This window comes from Tupaia chinensis, unplaced genomic scaffold, assembly GCF_000334495.1.
Source record: "Tupaia chinensis unplaced genomic scaffold, TupChi_1.0 Scaffold000370_1, whole genome shotgun sequence".
In the NCBI taxonomy this organism is placed as follows: domain Eukaryota; kingdom Metazoa; phylum Chordata; class Mammalia; order Scandentia; family Tupaiidae; genus Tupaia; species Tupaia belangeri.
The window spans coordinates 3,496,563-3,519,312 of NW_006159867.1; the positions used below are offsets into that span (position 1 = coordinate 3,496,563).

The 22,750-nt window shown below is 34.6% G+C and overlaps 1 pseudogene; it reads left to right on the forward strand.

The window, feature by feature from the left end:
- LOC102493403 (40S ribosomal protein S6-like) overlaps nt 1-20,724 on the forward strand; it is a 195,650-nt pseudogene extending 174,926 nt beyond the window's left edge.
- The last annotated feature ends 2,026 nt before the right edge of the window (nt 20,725-22,750 follow it).

Sequence of the window (22,750 nt, forward strand, 5' to 3'; positions counted from 1 at the left end):
AGGGAAAGGAAATTGTGTAAATAAAATTACATGCCTTCAAAGAGAACACTAAGAGATCTAGCCAGCAAATTGGAGAATTCTGTTTCCCCAGTCTGTTGGTGTTGCTGCCTAATGGAATCATGGCAAATGTTCTGTTGCACATAGAGCTTAAACTGGGGATTATATTTCAGTTTTTTTTGCCCTAGAGAAGGGTAGAATTAAAAGTAAAATGAAAACTGTAGCAACATTGTACTTCTTATTATGCTTATAGACCTGAAACTTGTGGTAAGCTCTATGAATAGTTTACCAGTCTATGTGAAAAATAAAAGTTAGTAATAAAATATCAAAAATGAATCTAATGTATGATGTTTGTATTAATTTCTATTACTATTTGTAATAGCTAATAACAAATATCACTAATACTATTACTATTACAAATAATAATAGCTAATAACAAACTTCATCTTAATTAATTATATTATATTATTTAATAGACATTTGCAACTAGAATTCTTTAAACCTGATTATTTTAGGAAAACTTCGCTGAAAGATACTGTACTTTTTTCTAAGGGGAAAATCCAAATGTATTCTAAAAAAGTAATATTGCTCTTAGTCTTTTCCTTGCTTTCTGTTAGTTGTCCATTTACAAAATCAATATCACTATGAGTTTATAAACTCATATGATATCAGAAGCCTTCATAAAATTTTTCATCACATTATAAAACATTATTTTTTATAAAGCATAACGTACTTTATATTTTTTTAGAGATGCATTCTCTGGCAATTGTATACCTTTTTTAAATCATTGTTCAAGAAACAAATCCCATCCTCCCTAAAACAACATCTGCTGAAACAGATTTGTCTGTAGAAAAGAGTTCCAGATTTGAATTGCACTGTGCAAACCATTGTCAGTATTCAACTAATAGCTAGTTCCATTTCTGGGGCTATATTTAAGTATTCATTCTTGATTCAAGTTGTCTTGTTCCAAATACAGAAGTGAATTTTTAGATGTCCTAGCTAACTTTCAAGTCAAACTTATCATAGCCTACTGCCCAGCTCTTCCAGAGTTGACTCTGACTACTTAGTACTTGTTACTAAACATAACATAGCACCTATAAAACTGCTTCCTACTGTGCCCTCAAACGTTCTTCACATGCAAATTGACTATGAGCTCTCTTGAAATAGGTGACCAGGTTTTATTTCTGGTATTTTCTCAATTAAAAATAAATGAGTACAGAAATTAATATGATGATGAAATAAGATGATTACCACCAGAAGCATCAATAAGAGCTGACAACTAAATCTTTGCAGTAATTTCTCAGGACAATGTCAATTAACATGATTCATAATAAGTTCATCATCCCATATTGTGCAATGACCATAGCAATGAGAGACGGGTGGTAAATACCACTGTGGAAAAAAAGAATATGGTTTATTTTTACTTAAGGAGTATCTAGTAGGTTATCTGAATAATCATGTAAGTTACTGAATATAACACAACTGTCTCTGAATCATATTTTGTAATTGCCAGTATTTTGTGCACTTTGTGTGAGAGAGACTGCTGCAATGGGACATACTCATGTTGCAATTGTTTTCCCTTCGTTTTTCTAGTTCATCAGGATTTAAGACATGCATATAACACATGCCTGACATGTTTTTCAAGATGCCAAACTGTGGTCAGCCATGTGGGATCCAGCTCCCTATGCACTGCACTTAAAAATTACATTATGGGACTGCATGCATCATGTACAAATTTTAATGAAGAAAATACATGTATAGCTATAATAAAGATATACATTGATATTATATATATATGTGTGCGTGTGTGTGTGTGTATATATGTGTGTGTGTGTGTGTGTGTGTGTGTATATAAAATTTCCAAAATTCGAGTAAAGGATGATGTTGTTGTATAAAATTCAAAGTAATGAAGATAATAACACAGACATTGTAGGAATGGAGAACAAATAGAACTTTCTGTGTTTATAAGTTTGAGGATAGATTTCTGAGATTATTTCAAGTTTTGTGTCTGGGGTACACAGGGATATTAATGTATTATTAAAAGAGATGAATATTTATTTATTTCATTTTTATTTTAATACTTAATTATTTATTTGTTGTGATATTTTTTCCAGCCACAGGTCAGGGTCTTGAACCATAGTCAGCAATATAGGAACCCAGCACTTTAAACACCACACCACCTGCTGGCCCCAAGAGATGAGTATTATTAAAGGGGGAACATTTTCAAAGGAGATAGATAAGCTTTCATTTCTGGAGATGTTTAGTAAGAAATAGTTACAACAAACCTCAGAATAAAGGCAAAGTAATTAGATGGTCTGTAATTTTGGACTTTAGAAAAGTTTGGAAGGAGACATATCCTGAAGTAAATGGTCAGCATTACGCTGGCATTTAAAGTTGTGAGAGTAGATTGCCAATCTGGAGAAGAACAGGGAGCGGAAACACAGGTAATACAGTGTAGGACCTAGTTCAGTGCCTCAGGTACATATGTGTCAATTAATTACAAAGAGGATATAAAAAGGTGACAGAAAAGAAGACAGATAAATGTATAATACGAAGCCAAGAAAGAATGAATTTTGAGAACTGCAAACTCTTCAACTTTCTAGGATGTCTTTGGAATGATTAGGTAAAGCAGAGGACTAAAACTGATAAAATGAATTTAGCAACAAAAGACAAAATTCAGCAAAAATAGCTCTGACGAAGTGGTAGGAGTCAATGGTGACATTTCCACTTTGCAGGCAACTTAAGAAGTTTGAAGTACTAAGATTATTTATTTATTTATTTGATCCAGTAAACTTTTAAATTGAATTGATATGGAAAGCCATTCCCGGGAAATCGGCCTCGATAAGACTGAAAGAGTTGTAAATTGTAACTTTTATTTTCTCATCATGAAAACTCTTGATATAAATAAAAGCTTCATTGATCAGATATAAAAATTACACCATTAAATGTCAGTTTCAGTAAAAAAAAAAAAAACCCAAAAAAACTACTTTTCGACAGCAAGAATGGAATAAAATAAAATCACCTTTGCCAGGCATGCAAATCTCTAGAGTAATATATTTACTTCAATATTGTGTCCCATATTTCATCATCCAAATATACCTATAAAATTATTTCTAGATCTAAAATGTTTTGGGGTGGCAGAAGAGCAATGAAAAATTTAGTCGACTCTGGGAATGTTTAAAATTGTATTGCTGGAATAGATTTTCTTTTTAAAACTAATTGTCAATTTTCTTTCTGTTTCAGAAGAAAGAAATGAGGATATTGATCCAGTGTCCCCAATGTATGAGACTCCTGTGCATGCCTTCAACCTCGTAAGACCCAAAAGTGTTGCTCAAATAGTGAGTAAATCCCTGAAAACAAACCCAAACTACCCATTTACAAATATACGTTTCAAGCAGTCTTCAAGGATGAAAAGTTATGTAATTAAAATTTAGTAAGGATATTAACCTGAAGTTTATGTTATCCTCCTAACCCCTTTTCTTCCTCCAGTTTAGTGCCATCATGGGTTGTAACTATAATGAATTCAACTCTCAGACTGACTCTGGCTGTTCTGCTCAAATGGTAGTTCTGTAGGTCCAAAAATGTCTTTAATGTAATGAAGGAGTTCCACAAATTGTTTAAATCAATTTTTCAATGAGAAATAAAATCTCTTTGAGTACACATCTATTTGAGGGATCTTCAAAATGTTTACAGAAAATGCACAGTATGTAAATGCAATGCTTGATTTTCAAAAATAATTTTGCACAAAGATAAACTCATACTTTAATTTCACATTTTTTTCTGCAAGATTTTTTTGAAGTCCTTGCCTACATATAAATTTGGTATGATCTCAAAACTAATATCTAATAATAAAAACACTGTTAAGAAATAGAAAGAGGGACTGGCAGATGGTGTAATGGTTATGTCACTGGACTCCCATGGAGTTGACTGTGGTTCAAGTCCTGAACCTGGCGACTTAAAACTCATTTGGTGTCAGTGTGTGTTCATGCCCGAGATCCTGAGAGGAGAATGAAGGAGAAGGGATTACGGCATGGACAACCCTCCTGGCGGGGTAGTGGTGGTGGTGAATTCTCACTTTCTTTATCTCTGTCTTTCTGGCAAGCAAATGTGCCCTACAGCAAAAATCTCTCTCTCTAAAAAAAAAAAAAAAAAGGAAAGAGATAGAAGGATATATTATGATCATAGTCTGAATAATTTAGTCTTGGGAACCAGCAGTTAGCGTAATGGCTATGTTGCTGGACTCCCATGTAGTCGACTGCAGTTCGCGTCCTGGACCCGGTGACTTAGAACTCATGCTGGGCGCATGTACGCGTGCGTGCCCAAGATCCCGAGAGGAGAATGGAGGAGAAGGGATTGTGGCGTGACCATCCCCCCGGGGGGTGATTTCTCACTTTCTGTCTGTCTGTCTGTCTCTGTCTGTCTGGCGATCGCACACGCCCTATAGCGAAAAAAACTCTCAAAAAAAATTTAGTCTTACAAACTTTATAATTGGGTTATTGTAAAGTTTTCTCAATCAATTTCATGATCTTTTTGCCTAGATAAATAAAATTTAAAAGTATATGTATTTACAGATTTGTGTATCTATTTACAAAAAAGTAAAATGCATATAAAGTAAAAATTTTTATACTTTGAAATATTTTTGAATTAAAAAAAATTAAGAGAGATTGTTGCTATACGGTACATATGCTCACCAGAAAGACAGAGAGTCAGAAAGCAAGAAATCCCCCCCCCCAGGGGAATATCCACACCCTAGTCACTTCTCCATTCTCTTCTTGGGATTTTGGGCATTCATGCACACATGCGCAGAGTAAGTTTTATTTTGCTTTAGTTTTTATTTTTATTTTATTTCAACCCCCAGGGGAGATGGCCACACTTCAATCCCTTCTCCTCCATTCTTCTCTCAGGATCTTTGGCATGCATGCACATGTACCTGACGTGAGTTTAAGTCACCGGGTCCAGGACTTGAACTGCAGTCGACCACATGAAAGTCCAGAAACATGCCATTATGCCATTATGCCAACTGTTGGTCCCTTTCTCCATTTGAGGGGATAACTTTTTTTTTTTTTTTTGGAGAGGTTTCTGCTATAGGGAGTGTGAGCTCACCAGAAGGACAGAGAGACAGAAAGCAAGAAATCACCCCCCAGGGGGGATGGCCAGGTCGCAATCCCTGTTCCTTCATTCTCCCCTCAGGATCTTGGACACTCATGTACACGCCCACAGCATGAGTTTAAGCCACCGGGTCCGGGATTCGAACTGCGGTCGGCTACATGGGAGTCCAGCGACATAGCCATTACACTAACTGCTGGTCCCAAGTTTTTTGTAAGTGCCTGATGAAGTCTGTGGAGAAGATGCAAGTGGGTGTGATTTCTCCTTACCTCTGAATCCCACCCTGCTTTATATCACCTGACTGGCTCATACAGGGTGGAATCATTTCATCAACAAATGTAGCTGAATTGCTCAGTGGTGTTTATTTGTACACCATACTCAATACCTTTTGAGGTGCCTGTCTTTCCTTGATTTTGGGTTAGTTAGTTAATAGCCTTGCAATTTTAGTGCTCTGAGAAGCTCAAGAAATGATTTTTTTTTTTTTAGAGGTTTTTGCTATAGGGCGCTTACGCTTGCCAGACAGACAGAGAGGGACAGAGAGATAGAAAGCAAGAAATCACCCCCCAGGGGGGATGGCCACGCCACAATCCCTTCTCCTCCACTCTCCTCCATTCTCCTCTCGGGATCGTGGGCATGCATGCACACGCGCCCGGCATGAGTTTTAAGCCACCAGGTCCGGGACGGGAACCGCGGTCGACTATGTGGGAGCCCAGTGACATAGCCATTACGCTAACTGCTAGTCCCAAGAAATGATGGTTTTTTAAATTGCCCCACTTACTCTTTCATTGTAGTTAAAAGGGTTAGAACTATTGTATCCAGTCTTCCTACATTCCAAAGTGAACAAGAATTTTGAACCTCTGTAAAGATGTATTGACATTTACAATAGGGTATGTTATATAATAGATTGCATTCAAACAAATTACTGTGTTTCTCATTTTAAAAAGTTGTTTACTTATTTATATTTCTTCTGTGAGAGACAAAGAGAAGTCATGCCAAACAGGTTCTTCACTACATGATCCATCTTAGCCAGCACGGGTCACAGAGATGCGTGTAAGTCTGGCACGTACAGGTAGGAATTGGGATGAGGACTTTCTCATGTGGGTCCAGTTCTGTTACACGGGGCTGCCATCTGGTCCTACATTCCTCATTTTGATGCCACTTGCATAAGTCTTTAATGTTTTTCTGGATTCTACTTCTTTAATGTTTTAGTGTTTTCCTGGATTCTACTCATTAATATATTACTATTTTTAATCCATAGGTATGTTTTTTACAATAATTTCCTTTCTCATGCCTTCTTCTTCAGGCTTAATGTAGGCATTTTTTATTTTAATTCACGAAGAGTATCTTGATTTTTCCCTTACTATCTATTTTCTTGAAGAAATTGGAATAGCACAGAAATAATCTATTCCTTTGTGTTTCGATAGCATCTCCTTGTGAAAATTCTTTAGAATCTATCTTCTAGTTGAAAGCATTTGGTCACTGAAATATTCTTAATTGTTTTCATTGTCATTAAAATATCTAGCTTGGAGAGTTCTTGTTTTTAATTATTTTATTTAATTTTATTCATTTACTTATTTTAATTTGACTAGAGAGTGACAGAGAGAGAGAGAGAGAGCAAGCGAGAAAGCAAGCCGGCAGGTCTGGGACTCAAGCCATCGTCGGCCAAATGGGAGTCCAGTGTCTTTAACCATCACTTCACCTGCCGGCCCCATGGAGAGTTATTTTTTAAAGATGTTACACCCTAGAAATTTTTTTTTTTGTCCAGGTATTAAAAAATAGGCACATAGATTTTAAACTAATACTTACTTGTGATTCTTTTATTCTCTTATTTTCTCTTTCCTACAATTATTCCTGTACTTCATTTTTAATTTTAAATGTTTCTATGTCTTCCTAGTTCATCTTTTTAAAGTCCTTTTTATTTTTTAAATGCACTTCATTATTTTACAAATAACATTTTCTTTATATTATATTTATCTAATATTAAGTTATTTTCATGACATGCTTTACAAATTGTAGGCAGTAGTTACACTTCGATGTAAAATTGAGGAAATAACTCATTTTTCTGATGTATCTAATTTTATTAATATTTTTTCTTCTTTGATTCAAGAGAATTATCTTTCACATATTTTATATCATTGATATTATCTTGATCCTGTATTTGAATGAATACTTATCTTTTTCTGGGCTATATTCTTTTTGAAATTTTACATAACTATTTTGTTGCCATGGAAAGAATATTCCTGGGATTCTGACTTTCTTTTTCTTCTATATGTGAATGGCAAGAGAAAATGTGTATAAAAAAAGTGCAGATATCCTTCCATTGTTATTTATTATTGTCCCTGTAAAATCCAAAACACAGGCAAAGCAAAAGCAGAAACACAACAGAAGATTGATCTCTGTTTCTCAGTATTGTCTCCTTGAGTTATTTGCGTCTTTTTTTTTTCCCCCTTTAGGTACTTGAAAATTTTAGTATTATTCATGAGTCTAAAAATATGTCCTGAATTTACTTTCATATTTTATCTATTATGTCTATTTCCCATATCTTAGGACTTTTTTTTTGAGGGGGGGGGATATTTTTGCTATAGGGCACGTGCGCTCGCCAGACAGAGAGAGATAGAGAGACAGAAAGCGAGAAATCCCCCCCCCCCAGGGGAGAGGGACACGCCACAATTCCTTCTCCTCCATTTCTCCTCTCGGGATCTTGGGCACGCATGCACATGCGCCCGGTGTGAGTTTTAAGCCACTGGGTCTGGGATGCAAACTGCGGTCGACTACGTGGGAGTCCAGCTACATAGCCATTACGCTAACTGCTGGTTCCCCCATCTCTTAGGATGTTTTGAATCTTTCACTCTATGAATGTGTTCGTCTTTCATTTCAGGATTTTTTTTTAATAAATAAATTGTTAGAATATTTTCCCCTTAATATTTAATAAAAGAAAAATAAAACATGAATATTCTCATGTTTCTCCCCAAATACAGTACATGAGATGAAATAGAAACATTAATGGAAATATAAAAATTCTAATTTTTGAAGTCGTGTTTTCAGTTGTTTTTGTCTTAACTGATGGCAGATTAGATGATGCTATTTATAAAATATGCCATTCTAAAATTTATTTCCTTGAAAAATATGCAGGGCACATGTATGTGCGTGCCCAGTCCTAAGAGAATGGGGAAGGAGAGATTGCAGCATGGCCATCCCAGGGGTGAATTATCATGTTCTCTCTCAATTTCTCTATCTGTGTTTTCTCTCTCTCCTACTATCTTGCCAATGAGTTAGACACATCCTCTGGCAATTTTTGTTGTTGTTGTTGTTTTTTCATGGCTACTTGAACACTTAGCAGAGATTTTTGCTAATTAATTCAAACATTCTGTGTTTGAGGATAACATATTTTAGAGATTACAAGCATGTTTCATTTATATAGTTTTTAAGTCTCACTGACTTTATTATATCCCTCTAGAATTAACTATCCCTATATCATTCCTGTTATTTCTATTCTTACAATATAGACAAGAAAAAATGATACTCAGAGGTTAAAAATCCGTAAATAAATTCAAATCAATATGCTCACATTTGCATTTGGTGACATGGCCCAATATATTTTAGTCAAAACATGTACTCCCTTACTCTGATATGTCTATAGTTGAACATGTTATTATTTTATACCATTCTAATGAAAGAACTCTATTTATTTTAATATTCTATTATTTAAATAAGGCTAATACTTATTATTCTTCCTTTATTGAGTCTTGTTTTTTTTCTTTTATGTCTTTTTCATGAGACTATATATAAATTCAGTGTAAGGGAAAGTATAAAATATATCTATAGATATATGATATCTATGTTAATGTTATATGCACATAAATATTTTTTATTAATACCTATATCCAAACTTCCATAATATCTATGGAAAACTAAATAATGTATCTTGAAGAATTTTTTACCAAATGAGGGAAATACTAAATATTGTTCAGTAAATGGTTAATCAAACAATTACATTTGTGTCTTTGTAATAAGTACACATTTTTTGGTGCAAAATACCATGCAACTAAACCCTTAAAATCTGCTCAGTAAACAAGGACATCATACATCATAAAGATCTATTTAAAATGACATTCCTCAAATTCTAGCTTCTGTTAAAATTTCCTATTCAATATAAAAGTAACATCTTCTAACTTAAACTGTTTTTTTTTTCTATGTCAGCAGAAGTAGAGTTCATTAAGTTGATATAGATCTTCTCCTAACCTTAACCAGACTCACAAGTATAAGTTTAGCAGAGTATTTATATGGTAAGCATACTGAAACTGCTTACTTTATATAAAGTGGAACTTGTGCTATCCATTTCAAATTATGTATTTTGGGTATTGCTTTTTGAAGAAAGAACTTATAACTCAATCTCTTTTCTAACAATTTCAGCAAAATCTTAACTTTAAACACAAAGGCTAGAAAGCCTGGTATTTGAATATACGGCTTTCTGATACCATGTGTATTTTAACAACCATAACAACAAAGATGAAGAATTAATTTAAAAAAAAAAAGAAAAGATAAGAGTAGAAATCTTATTTTCGCATAGGCAAATAATTATTGCTATGTCACTAGAAATTCAATGTAGAAATAAGATAAAGTTTTATTTATGGAAATAAAAAAGATTATAATGAATTATTTTATCAGCAATAGAAATTTGTTTTCCAAAACCTTAACCAAATTTATTTTTTCATTGCCTTTCTTTTTTAAAATTCCTTTATTTTTTTCTTTTATATTTCAGAGATATTTTTCCTATAGAGTGCATGTGCTCACTGGAGAGATAGACGGAAAGTGGGAAATCATCTCCCAGGTGGGATGGCCATGCCATAAATCATTCTACAGTCTGCTCTGGCAATTCTGAGCATACACATTCACATGCCTGATGTTAGTTTCAAGCCTCCCTTCTGGGAATTGCCTAACTGTGCTCGGCCATGTGGGAGTCCAGTCACATGAGCATTACGTCATCTGCTTGTCCCCAAAATAATTTCTTTATTGATAATAGAGTGTATGTGCATGCATGAGAGAGGTGGGCGAGAGGGAGAGAGGAGAGAGAGAGAGATTGAGAGAGAGAGGAGAGAGCAGCACCTTCCACAGTTTCTGGTCATGCCATAATCCCGTTCTCCCAGTCCTCTAGCCCATTGCATCCTGGGCACTTGCATACAAGCCTGGTGTGCTTTGGGCTGACCCAGCTTAGGATTCCAACCATGGTCACCATGTGGGATCTGACTTCTTCTGAGTAAAGCATTGCTACTGTGTCATGGAACTGAGCTTGTCTTTTATAAGCTTACCTTGAAGCTACTTATTTGTTTACTGATTTTACTCCATTCATCTGTTCACTAATTTCCATTTGTTCTCTCATGTTTCTTGCATGAGTAAAGTTAAAAAGAAAAACAAAAATTCTAGACGATGTCACCTCATTTTACCTATGAACTCTCATTATATCTCATTTGTCCTTAATAACAATTTTTCCATTTTCTCTGCCTATTAACTCTAAGCAAACTGAAATTAGGATCATTCCCACCAATAAATTTTGACTTACCCTGCCCTCTTGTCTAATCTTCCTTTTCCTTTACTTATGTTTATTTTAGGATTATGAATTTTGCAAGACTCTTTCATGTAAACAACCTGACCAATACATGCTCTCATCTGATTGTCCTTGCCATTCAAATTTTGTGATATTATTGTCTGCATTTCACAATTGTCCTGATTTTATATATACACACACACACACACACACACACACACACACACGTCTATATATAAATCTTTTTACTTTTTCCTTGAGAGAGAGAAAGAGAGGGAGACTCCAACAAGAGAGTCTTATGCCACCATCCTCCCGCAATCTTCCCCAGCCAGTCATAAACAGGGCTAGCGATGACTGTATATTTGGCATGTACAAGTCAATCTAGGAACTGTACCCCAATCTTCCACATGGCTTCCAACACTATAGAGCATTATGTTACCACTGCACAACACAGCTGGGATATATCTGTATCTAAATCTAAATCTACATTTAGATACAGATATATTGATTTTTAGGTTTTTATCATAGGGTGTGTGTGCTCACCAGAGAGAGAGAGAGAGGGAGAGAAATCACTCCTCAGGGGGATGATCACACAGCAATTTTTTCTTCTCTATTTTCCTCTTGGAATTTTGGGCACACACACACACACACACACACACACACACACACACACACACTTGTGCTCAGTTTGATTTTCAAACTGTCAGGTTCAGGATTTGAACCATGATTTTCCATGTGGGAGTCCAGCACCTTAACTACCATGCCATCTACTGACCCTGGGCCATATTTTTATAAGTAGCTCACCATATTATCGAATTTCTGATTCATAGTATTCACTTTTCACCTTGTATTCTGTTCATTCTCACTCATTCAGCAAATATAGATGTTTATATTATCTTTATAATTCATAATATTGCTTTATAGAAAAATATTCTAAGTCTCCTAATTCAGTGGACAACTTACTTCTTCCATCCTTTAAAAGTCACTCACATCAGATTGAAAGATTGAAATTTTTCACCTAGATCCAGTCTAAGGACAAATTCATGCTTATAATCGATGTTTTAGTTGAACTTTGTAAAATTGCAACTCCCTGGCAAAATTGAAAATATGAGAGGGTTGCATGCAACCAAAATATCTGAATCAGTTTGGAAGTGCTGAATCACCATCTGAGCAAAAAGGAGCTTCCTGGCCAGATGGGAAATAGCACAAAACACCCAGAATTCACTGTCTTCTTCTCTACTCTCTCTTTTCTTCCCTTTCTTTCTTTCCTTCTTTCTTTCTTTCTTTCTTTCTTTCTTTCTTTCTTTCTTTCTTTCTTTCTTTCTTTCTTTCTTTCTTTCTTTCTTTCTTTCTTTCTTTCCTTTTTATTAATAGAGTAGAAGGGTATTTTTTTTAAGAAATAATTTGTTGTTTAATTTTATTATTTATTTTTTTTAATTTGGCCAGAGAGGGGCACAGAGAGCAAGAAAGTGAGAAAGCAAGCCACCAGGTTTGAGACTCAAACCGTGGTCAGCCATGTAGGAATCCAGCACCCTTAACCACCACACCACCTGTCAGCCCCTTCTTCTCTCTCTTATGGTGGTATATTAAATCTTTCATCTACCAACTCTTCAATAACTATTTAGATTCTCAGGCACTTTGGAAAGATTAATATTGATATTTTTATTTATTAATTGTTAATTATTCATTGTTTTTCTGATGTAATCGCTTAGCATTCATTTTTATTGTTTAGACTGAGAAGGCACTTGAATGCAAATCTCTCATACATTTGAATACCCTTCATGATAAACAAAATCTTCTGTTAGAATCTTTTGACATTAAAACACTTATTACAAATCATCCTGAGGCCTCAAGCATACAGATTATTTACCAAATATCTTGCAGCTACTTATAAATGTTTAATTTGATAGAAACCTTGGTTAGGTTGGTGAAAAGACCATTTCAAATCATGTGTTTATTAGTGCTTGAACTTTGACACTCTAACTGTTCTCTTATTTCTTACTATTTACAATAGTTTGGTGCAGAAGTAATTGTAGATTTGCACTATTGAAATTTGCTGCTTGATATTGGATACATTCTTAAACAGATGTGGTTATGTTATGTATCATTTTAATGCACATTTCTTGTTTTATGTATTTTCGCTAATGATTCATTAGTTGCTATTTATTTTATATGTGTTTTAGGCTGTGGAAATGATGTTAGACAAAAAGCCAACTTGAGTGATTTTCTTATTTAAGTTCAAAATGGATCATTAAACAGTGGACACAACTTGGAACATCAACAATGCATTTGGTCCAGGAACTGCTGAAGAATGTATAGTGTAGCGGTGGTTCAAGAAGTATTGCAAAAGAGAGGAGAGCCTTGAGGATGAGAAGGATAGTGGCTGGCCACCGAGAGTTGACGACCATTGAGAGCAATCATGAAAGACCCTCTTACAAGTACTGGAGGAGTTGCCCAAGAACTCATTTACCATTCTATGACTGCGCAGCATTTGAAGCAAATTGGAAAAGTAAAAAGGTTCAATAAGTTGGTGCTTCATGAGCTAACCGAAAGTAAAACAAAAAATAATTGTCTTTAAGTATCATCTACTCTTATTCTACACAAACAAAGACAAATCATTTCTCATTTGTGATGTCTGACCAAAAGGGAATTTTTAATGACCACTGGCTACAACCAGCTGAGTGCTTGAACTGTTCTAGCTCCAAAGCGCTTCCCAAAGCCAAACTTGGAGCAGAAAAAGTTCTTGGTCACTGTTTGCTGGGGTGTGATTCACCACAGCTCTCTGAATCCCAGCAAAACCATTACATCTGAGAAGAACACTCAGCAAATCAACGAGATGCACTGAAAACAGTAATGCCTACAGCCATCATTGATCAAAAGAAAGGTCTCAATTCTTTTCCATGACAACACCTGACCACACATCCCCCAACCAACACTTCAACAGTTGAACAAATTGGGTTCCAAAGTTTTGCCTCATTTGCCATATTCACCTGATCTTTTGTCAACTCATTACCACTTCTTCAAGCATCTCAACATGTTTTTGAAGAGAAACTGCTTCCCAAACTAGTGGGATACAGAAGGTGCTTTCCAAGGGTTTGTCAAATTCCAAAACATTCATTTTTAAGTTACAGGAATAAACAAAGTATTTCTCTTTGGTACAAATATGTTAACTGTCATGGTTCCTATTTTTATTAATAAAGATGTGTTTGCACCTAGTGATAATGATTTGAAATTCATGGCCCTAAACAGCAATTGCTTTTGTACCAACCTTATATTATTCTACACACCCTCTGAGAAGTACATTAGAGGCAGAATTAACTACAACTTCATCCCAAATAAAGATGAATACAAAGATTTCCAAATTAAATTAAGAGATGTTTTGGAATATTATATAGCAATGTGAACACATTCACTAAAAGAAGTAAAGACAAAAACAATACGATGGTGAGAAATGTAGTTTTTTGCATTGCTGTTAAGTCAGACATTATCATTTGGAAAACCTTGGTAAACAGTGTCCTTCACATAGGTTCCCAAATGATAATATACTTGTGTGTGTGTGTAACCATAAAGGTATATACATATATTTATACACACACACACACACACACACACACACACATATATATATATAATTTATAATAATTTGGTGCAGAAGTAATTGCAGATTTGCACTATTGAAATTTGCTGCTTGAGATTGGATACATTCTTATAAAGAATATATATGAAAAGGGAGAGAAAGCTGCCTCTGGTGAATTATTATGAATGAGAAAATATTTAAGGATGGTTGCTACAAGGTATTTTTGTTAATATTTTAAAATAAACTCCTCTATACCAACATTTTTGGTCCTCTTCAAGGCTCTGTCTCATAGAGTTCAAATAAAATATTTTAACATAGATATTCAAATCCATCTTTTCTTTCTAGAAACTCTGGATCTCCTTTCCACAGCTCTATAAACTCTCAGATTTCTCCATTAGAATTTTGTTAATATTACTTACTTTATATCTAATAAATGAAAAAGGGCAACGACATAACCTCTTCATTAAAAATAACTCTTATCAGAATTCCTTTCTATTAGCTACTCTTAAACTAATCCTGCCGTGCTGTCATTTTAACCTCAGCTTTTTGAAAATGTCAAATTTTCAGCTTATTATGCTAGTAGTTCCTGGTCCCATACTCATTTGTTCTCATATGGTTTCTGTATTCTTTGTCTCTCACCCACGACAGAGAGACATGGAGTCCTTTTCTACAGCAGAGACATTGAAAGAGAAGTCAGTTTCTTCAAAGTTAAGGTAGGCTCCGTCTGGTGGCACAGTTGTTGGCAAACCAAACTGCAGTGTTGGAAACCACATGGTCAACCATGGTTTAGGTTACAGAGTTGGCCTAAATATGTACATGTACATATATCCCAAAACCTAAAGAAGAAAGAGGAGATGGTCTACCTAAGAAAAAAGTTAAGTGCCCCTCAAAGAAATTGATCTACTCAAAATAATAATGAGTCTTTTTTTTAGCCACAGAAACAGAAATCAGAAGGAAAAAAAAAAATCTGAGTGTTTTTTCTACCATGGACCGATTCTTGGCCTGCCCTTGGTTATGTGAGGTCTATGAAAATATTTAGGGCAGTGTCTGCCATTCCATCCCATTGTCTGACATCCAAAATGAAATTTCTAAAAATTGATCCTTTCTTAAGGTTCTCTCTTACATCTATCAAGAAAAATTACTTATTATCCTTAACTGCTATTCTAAGACTAAAAGCATTTCCTTTATCGTCACCATCAGCTATTAGCCTGGCTCTAAATGTGGATAAACCTTAGTAACACAATTTTATCTACAGATAAAGGCAGTTGAATACAATTGTTGGAAATATCTAGAGTGTAGACTTATTTTTTTTGCTTGTTTTCTTTTGTTTTTTTCAGGACAGTGAAATTAAAATGATTTTCAAAATATAATGTGTGTGCATGTATGACTGCACGTTTTGATTTTTATTCTATTACATGGAGCTAATCAAGATTTGTCTTGCCTTATGGGTTGAACATTTTTATATTCCACTTTTTTTTTTTTTTTAAGATTTTCTCCATAGGGTGCATGTGCTTGCTGGAGAGAGACAGAGAGGGGCAAAGTGAGATATCACCCGCTCTGGGAGGATGGGTGCAATCACAGTGCAATCCCTTCTCCTTCATTCTCCTCTTAGGATTCTGGGCATGGACACATACATGCCTGGTGTGATTTTCAAGCCACCGGATCTGAGACTCAAACCACAATTGGCCATGTGGAGTCAGTGCTTTAACCACTATACCACCTACTGGCCCCTATATTCAACTTTTCAAGATTGATTTTTATTAATATTATAATATACATTGGATAATTTGGGAAGTGAAATTGAAAGTAGGATTTATGTGCCCTTATGACATTTATTATCTTCTAGGGGAAACAGGCAAATAAATGAACTATTAATAACAGTGATTAGTAAATTCCTGTAGCATAGGAAATACCAGGTTCTCCTGGGACAACTTAACCTCAGGATATACAGAAGGCTCTGACTTAATTATCTTAGAATTTCGTCAGAGGACATTTCTTTGTTCAGATAACATAGACCAAAAACCTAAAAGAACTACATAAGTAAACCAAGAGGGGAAAGAAAAGCTTTCCAGACAAAGTCTAGATGTGTATATACCCATGAGATACAAAATGCAGAGCAAGCCTTGCATTCTGCCAGAGGCAGGTGCAGGGTGATTTTGTAGCCTGGTGTTTTGGGATACTGTAGAATACGCAAGTTGCCTAGTAGGCCCTGAACATCTCACTAACCACTGCTGTGGGCTATGTCATTTCCATGAAGGATGAATGTGCACAAGATAAAGCATCTTTAATCAAGGAGCATGGGAAGAAGATCACAAAGAAAGAGATAAACCCAACTGCAGTAACAGGGACTCTGTCCCTCAATTTATGGCTACATTTCTAAAAGTATAAGCCCCTTGATCTCAAGGCCTAGGCTTGTGGCCAAACTCCAGGAAGCCATTAATAATGAAAAGAGCTGACTTTCCTTAGAGCTTAAAAGATAACCATACAGAGAAACAAAATGGGTTATCTGAAAAGCAAAATCACTGTGGAACAAGGCAAAATACTGAAACATCCACAACTGAAGGAAAAACAGAAGTGATAGGGCCTTGAGAACAATGATGAAGCAAAAAGAGTATGATAAATATCTCCAGAAAGAAAAGGAAGACTACTGAATACAGAGAGAGTAGTTAAGAGTAAAACTCTTATAGATATTGAAAGTAATAATCAAATTATTGAGGAAAAATGGAATAATTAGGTTATATAATGAAAGGACAAAGTCAAATATTTTTCCCTTATCGAGATAGCTTTTAAGTAGTAAAAGTCAAACATTTTTCCCTTATTGAGACATATTTTTAAGTAGAAAATACAAGAAAGTTATATTTGTAGTTGGGTGAAATGTGTCAATGTACACATGCTTGTGTGTTACCATTACTCAAAATAAGATAAATAATATTTTTCCATAATCCCAGAAGACACCTTCGTGACCCTTCCCAGTCAATGCAATGTTACCCCACCCCGCTACACCACAGATCCACACATGCATGTAACTAAACTTTTATCACGAGTTTTTAGTTTTATCTGTTGTATATCATATATGTACAAGTATACGGTATAGACTACTTCTATGTTGCTTTTTTCCCTCAATTCAATATTTTTGAGCCTCATTCAAGTCATACCAGTAGTTAATTCACTTCAATTGCTAACTGGTGGTTCATTGTATTGATGTATTACAATGCGCTTTCTATGCTTTTGTTGATGGACATTTGTGCTATTTCCAGTTTTTTCGTATTATATCTAAAACTTCTGCATTCATTCTTGAACTAGTGTTTTTCTTTTTTTTTATTTTGATAAACATGTTTTACTTGTCTTATATAATTGTTGGGCCTAATGCCTGATATGTAATATTTCATACAGAGTGCACATAACCTCCTCTACTATCAATACCTCACACCACAGAGGCACATTTACTACTGAAGGATATCTTGATTGTTCCTAGTTTGGGCAATCTTAAATAAAGCTGTTATGAACCTCCATGGGCAGGCTTTTGTGTGGACATAAGATTCCATTCCTTGGTGTAAATACCAAGAGCTAACAAAGATGGCTTGATCATGTCTGAGCAGTCTGTTTAGACTTGTAAGAAATTGCCAAAGCGTTTTCAAACATGTCTATATCATTCTCTTTTTCCATCTACAATGAACAACAGTTCGTACTCCTCCACATTCTCACCAATAGTTGGTATTGTCAGTGTTTTGAAAATTGTCCCCTTTAGTAGGTATGTAGTAGTATCATCACTGTTTTAATCTGCAATTTCCTGATGACATGTAACATTAAACATCTCTTCATGTGCTTACTTGTCATCTGTATATCTTCTTTGGTCATGTACATATAATCTTAGAATCCATTTGTCAATATCTAAAAAATAACTCTGGGATTGGGATTGAGATGGCTGTGGATCTATGCATCAAAGTGAGAAGAAATAACATCAAGACCATAGTTAGTCATCTTATACACAAATATGAAATACCTCATTTATTCAGTTGCTTTTATCATATTTTAGTTTTTCATATATAACCTTTGCAATTTGTTATGTTTATAGCTACGTATAGGATTTTCTAGTGTTAATATAAGTGGTGATATATTTTTAATTTCAAAATTATTCACTAATTGCTGGGGTAGATAAAAGCAATTAACTTTTGTATGTTAACCTTGTACTGATAACCTTGATATAATTGGTTATTGGTTCTAAGAGATATTTTTCCTTTTTTTGGTCAGTATTTATTTATTTTTATTTTCTACATCAACATCAATCATTTTATCTACAAACAAAGGCAGTGTTATTTCTTACTTTTCAATCTGTATTTATTTATTTATTTTTTTGTCTTATTACATTAGCTAGGACTTCTAGTACTTTTTTTTAAAAAAAAGAGTTGCGGGAGGAGACATTTTGCTTTTTTCCTAATCTTATAGAAAAATTTCTAGTTTCTTATCATTAGTATGTTAGCTTTTTTTTTTTTTGGTAGATATTGTTTATCAAGTTAAGGATTTCTCTTTATTTTTAGTTTGCTGAGAGTATTTATTATGAATAATGGTAGTGTATATGACAAATGAATTTTTAATCTACTGATATAATCTTGGAATTCTTTTTAATTTTCATTATTCAGACTGTCAATTTGATAGATTACATAGTTGATTTTTGAACACGAAATGAGTCTCACATATGCGGGATAAACTCATTGGTTAGGGTGTTTAATTCTTTTTACACCTCATTGTATTATATTTAATAATAGTTTTAAAAGACTTTGGGTTTGTGTTTATGAGAAATGTTATCTGTAGTTTTCTTTTCTTGTAATGTCTTTGGTTTGATATTAAGAAAATGCTAGCCTCAGGACCAGCAGTTAGCATAATGGCTATATCGCTAGACTCCCATATAGTTGACTGGTTTGAGTCCCAGAACCAGTGGCTTGAACTCATGCCAGGCACATGTGCATACATGCCTAAGATCCCGAGAGGAGAATGGAGGAGAAGGGATTGTGGCGTGGCCATCCCCCCTGGGGGGTGATTTCTCACTTTCTGTCTCTCTGTCTCTCTCTGTCTTTCTGGTGAGTACATTCGCCCTATAGCACAGACCTCTCTACAAAAGAAAAAAAAAGAAAAGAAAAGAAAACGCTGGCCTCATTCTTTTTTACTTTATCTCAAGGGAGAGATCATTAAAAAAATCAATATAATTTTCTTCCTTTTTTATTTGGTAGAATTTTTTTATTATTATTATTTGGTAGAATTTAACAGTAAATTCATCTGGGTGCAGTGGTTTCTATTTTGGAAGTATACTAATTATTGATATGATTTCTTTTTCTTTCTTCCTCTTATTTTTTTTTATTTTTTTATTTATTTTTTTGCTATGGGATGTGTGCACTTGCCAAGACAGAGACAGAAAAAAGAGAGAAAGAGAAAACTGTCTCCTAGGGGAATGATCATACTGTAATTCTTTCTCCTCCATTCTCAGGATTTGGGTATGTGTACACATATGCTTGGCAAAAATTTTAGGTCACCAGGTCCAGGATTCAGTTCATGCAGTCAGACATGTTGGATCCAGTGCCAGAACTACCATGCCTTCTGGCTGGCCTATGATTTCTTTAATAAACACAGTTCTATGCAATCTCCTTCTCCTTGTGCTATTTTTTGGAAGATTATTTATTTCAAAGGATTGATCTATTTCACATAGGTTATCTAATTTGTGGACATATATTTGCTCATAACACTCCTTTATTATCCTTTTGATGTCCATGCAATGGTTAATGATGTCTTTATTCATTATATTATTATTATTATTATTATTATTATTATTATGTTTTTCTTTCTTTCTTTTAGTTAGCCTTGTGAGACCTATATCAATTTTACTGGCATTTTCAAAGAACCAGCTTTTGGTTTTGTTGCTTTTCTCCATAGATATCCTGATTTTAATTTCATTGACTTCTGCTCTATTTTTTAATTTCTTTCTTTCTTTTTTTTTGCTTACTTTGGATTAATTTGCTCTTCTATTTTACTATTCACATATGCACACTTTATGGGGAATGAAAGGGGTGTGTAGAGGGAAAAAAATAATTAAAAGCTTGCTCATTTATTGGACCAGCCCAAAACCACAAATGAAAACTTTCTACAAGGGTATTTTCTCAAGGTTCACCACATGTCCCTTCCTGTTTTAGGGTTTATACATCTGCTGCCCTTTGATTTTCTACCATTGTCTCAAGAGAAATATCTACAAATGCATACAGAATAAAATTAGTTTGGGGCCCCTTTCTTCATATTTTCAAACCAATTTAGCTGTGTTGTACTGTGGCAGTCAGCATGGCCCGCTACCAAACCCACATTGTACCAGTATATCGTGCTGTTTGATATCTACGGGACCGATGTGCGCAAAGATTCTATAGTTTGGATTTTTGTTGTTGTTGCTCAATGTGAATTTTCTGCTTTTCACCCTCACTCCTGCCATGTGACATATCAGCATACCTTTAACATCTGAAGTTTTCTTACTATGTAAATCTTCCCTGGAGTTTCAGTAAATGGCATCATAAGAGTATAAATCACGGTAGGAGAGAGAATATTTCTTAAGTAGAGAATTTCAATCTACCACATGGAGAAGAGAATCTCAATGTTTTGTTTTGGAGCTAATTGAAGTAATAACGTATTTTATTCTTCAAGAGATGCTATTTTTATTTTCATTTATGGAGAGTCAATGATTCTAGATTCTAGATGGATATTGCTCCCCTTCTGAACAGTAATAGCCATTTCCTCTTTCATTAAAAAGGAATTTTAGGGACCAGCAGGAGTCATGGTCTTTAAAATGCTGGATACCAATGTGGCCGAACACAGTTCAAGTTCCAGACTTGGTTTGAAAATCATGCCTGGTGCATGTTCATATGTGCCCAAAATCCTGACAGAAGAACGAGGAAAGGGATTATGACGTGGCCATTCTCATGGAGGAAGATTTCTCACTTTTTTTCCCTCTCTCTCGCTAGTGAGCATGAATGTCCCATGACAAAAACATAAAATATATGAGATATACATGTTATAAATTACATTATTTTATATAATGTTATATATAACATATAATATGTAATATATATGTGTGTGTATATATATCTGTGTGTGTATATATATATATACTTATATATACTTTTAAATATACATACATATATATATTTATATATACATACATACATATATATACATATATATATATATATATAAAAAGATAGAGCCAACATATATTTTTTAATTGCCAGAGCATCATGTGCTTGACAAGAGGCAGAAACAGAGAGAGATAGAGAGGGGGAAAGGACCTCCAAAGAGGTGTGATAATGCTATAATCCCTTTATATCTCCATCCTATTGGGATCTGGGGTACACGGGTACATGTACCTAGTGTGTTTTGCAAGCCACAGGGTGAGAATTTGAATCATGATTGAAGCAGGTAGGATTCCTCTATCTTAACCACTAGGCTATAGGGCTAGCTCAAAATAATTTACATATATACATATTTATATATACATATATATATTATATATACATAAATACATAAGTTTTGATTTTTGGAGAGTTTTGCTATAGGCTATGTGCCCTCTCTGGAGAGACAGAGACAGATGGAGAGAAAATGAGAATCAGTCCCCAAGGATGATGGCTATGCTCAATCTCTTGTTCTCCAATCTACTTGTGGGATTAAGGGCACACATGTACACATGCACAGTGTGAATTTCTTTCCTTTTTTCTTTTTAGAACTATTTATTTAATTTTATATATTCATTCATTCATTTTATTTTGACCAGAGGGATAAAGAGAGAGAGAGGGAAAATGAGACAGCAAGCCACCAGGTCCAGGATTCGAATTGTGGTCAGCCATGTGGGAACGTCCAGCACCTTAACCACCATGCCACCTGATGGTCCTGCACAGTGTGAATTTCAGGTTGTCAGGTCCAGGTCCTGAATCATGATTGGCCACGTGGAAGTCCAGTGCCTTAACCACCATATATATATATATATAAAACAACATGTATTTTATTATATTATCCCCTTTCTCTCCTTCTATACATACCTCTTGGATTCCATGTTTGTGATAGAAAAACAGTCAACATCTAAGTTACTGTTAAAATGTTAAAGAAAATGCTCTTAATATATTAGGACTAAAAAGTTGCAGAACTGACCTTGCTTTATCTTTCTTTGCAGGCTTTTAAAGTCAGTTGAGGGTTTTTGTTCTGTGAACTAAAATTTAATAACATGCTTGTAGAAGGTGAAGTTCCCAGGCTAAGAACATTTCTCCTTGAGAAAATTCAGAGTCTATATTTCCTGAAAGTAACTTCCACACTATTTTTTTTAAAGATTTTTGCTCTTTTGTCATTTTTAGTAGAGCCATGCTTTATATGTGGATTGAATTAGATCTTTAAAAAGATGGGCGATTTTATGTATGTACTATGGAATTTACCAATATTTTTACCTTTTGGGGGAAGTTATTTGATGGTTAAAATGGTATTTTTTGATAAAGGAAAAATATTTG